Source organism: Corylus avellana, chromosome ca1, assembly GCF_901000735.1.
Source record: "Corylus avellana chromosome ca1, CavTom2PMs-1.0".
NCBI lineage: Eukaryota > Viridiplantae > Streptophyta > Magnoliopsida > Fagales > Betulaceae > Corylus > Corylus avellana.
In genome coordinates, this window is record NC_081541.1 from 11,132,607 (window position 1) to 11,135,041 (window position 2,435).

Consider the following 2,435-nt stretch of genomic DNA (forward strand, 5'->3'; position numbering starts at 1 on the left):
CATATCATCCAGCCGGAGTTTGAAACCCTCAACTTGTTTGTCCTCTATGGACGCACGCTTACTAGCACGTGAGTCACGTGACCCACTATGTGATACTTTTCGCTTTCCTTTGGACTTGGACGTACCCATTGATGCCGATGCACCGCCACCATCTGACAGGTCAATGACTGGGGCTGTGGTATTAAGGTCGAACCCGGTATCCCCCTCTTCTGAACCAGGTGGGGTGACTGTACTTGCATGGTCATACTCCCCAGTAGCAGTTGTTTTAACAAATATACTGCAAAGGAGATCATAGTATGGTGGTCCACCACCTCTAAAACGCCAGTACTTTTCATGGTGTTCCTGCAAAATAATAATTCGATGGTCAGCTGCAAATAAGTTGTTGGGATTTTTAAAATTTGTAATGGAATGTGAGAAAGGAGATGAGAGGCATACATATTTCAGCCGTTCCCACTGTGCATCCGATGCAGATACCACGTTGGTCACTGGATCCCAGCCAAAACCTGTGATAAAATCCCCTTTCAAGAGTGTTGAGAAATCCGTGTAATTAACCTTAAACTTTTTAATTTTATTCTTCACCTGCTCGGATATGAATTCGTGTGGATGAATAAGGCCATTCAGCATGTTTGTGATCTCATTGACCAATGTTGAGGGGTATGGGGATTTTACGCCAATGTTTGCCTTGTCCAGCATAATATATAGCAATTGATGTTCGTGGGCAGGAAACCATTTGGCAACCTCTTTTGGTGCGTGCTTATTGCATGGGGCTGGGTGCTTACGGGGTGATTTGCGAGGCGTCCCATGCATGGACATCTATGGAATAGTATGATAGGTGTAAATATATTGTAGACAGTACATGAGATGACACTATACGTTACTGTAGTGATACTAATTATTCATAACAGAATACGGTAACATGTACCTCAGCAAACGCAAGAAGTGTCATGATAATGCAATGTATAAGTAATGTATCTAACGGACTATTAAAAATCATACCTTTGAGATTGCTTTTTGTTGTCGTAACACAGTCAATTCAGTTGGTATAGAGGTAGCCGATTTGTCATTCACCAATGATCGAAGAAAATACCCTACATGCTACAACATGACAAAAACCAGGACGATACCGTACATTAACAAACAAAAAACTTCAAAATACCAATTCACATTAACGAACAAAAAACTAAAAAAATGCCAATTAACATTAACGTATGAGAAACTAAGAATACCAATGCTAATCAATGGAGCTCCACCTCTTAACATATAGATGCATATATATTACAGGACTTCCATGAGAATCAAGACCAAAGTGCTTTTATGTATGTAATTCAATTCAATTAAGCTCTAACCTTGGTTGATGATCTGGTCCGCGGGGGTGGTCTGCCCGGTTCTGTCGAGCCCCCTAGTCGCATACTACAAAAAATGAGGTAGTGCTATTGTGATGGTATGAGAGGAAAAATAAATTTTAATCGCGGATGAACTGACTGTAAGCAGGAATAATACACACAATGTTTTGTAAGATGAAAACTCACCGACGGTACAAAGGTTCTTAAATGAAACCCAGGGACCACGCCGATGCAGGAGGGCGTTGCAGATAATTGGATCTTGACATTGATGACAAAAAATATATAATATGAAGTTACGGTAAATCTTAAATTTAATTCATTCAATCAAATAATAGACGTATAGAGATTCAAGGGCTTAAGTAGCACTAATATGATTTTTTTTTTAATCAAATAAAAATATTCGGAGTAGTATAATTTATACCACAATATATATATATATAAAACAATTAACAATATATAATTAATAAGTCAATTACTAATTAATTAAAATTTTTACTTAATTGTTTTTATTAATTATATTTCAGTAGTTATACTTGTAAAAAGAGCTTTCTTTTGTAGAAATGATAGCACGCCAAACAATACTAATTACACTATTAGGAATAAGGCTTAAATAAGATTGTTTCAGAATTGTTCAAATTGGCAAATTCATGAACAAAAATAGCCAAATACAGTATAATGAATGAACAATAACAGAGTTTGATGAGAGAAATGGGCATTGACTGACCTTGAAAATGGTGGATGAGAGAATTTGCACTGCACTGTACTGATACCCACTCGCAGAGGAGAATAGAGAAATGCTTCGTGGGTGTGTGACAAACTGGAAAATGGAAGAGGTTTGGAAAAAAAAATATGATTTGAGATGTACCTCAGCAAACAGAGGAGATGAAGAAGAAATTTTGCTGAAAGAATGTGGGAGAAGAGTGCTTTGCAGCAGAAAAGTTAATTTTTTTTTTTTTCATTTTTTGTTGAAAGACAGTAGAGTTAGTGAGGCTTGTACTGCACTATGCACATTGGTTAGACTTTTTGCTACACGCTGCACATTAAAATTATTATTTTTTTATTTTTAAATTTTTAAATTTTTTAAGGCAGAAT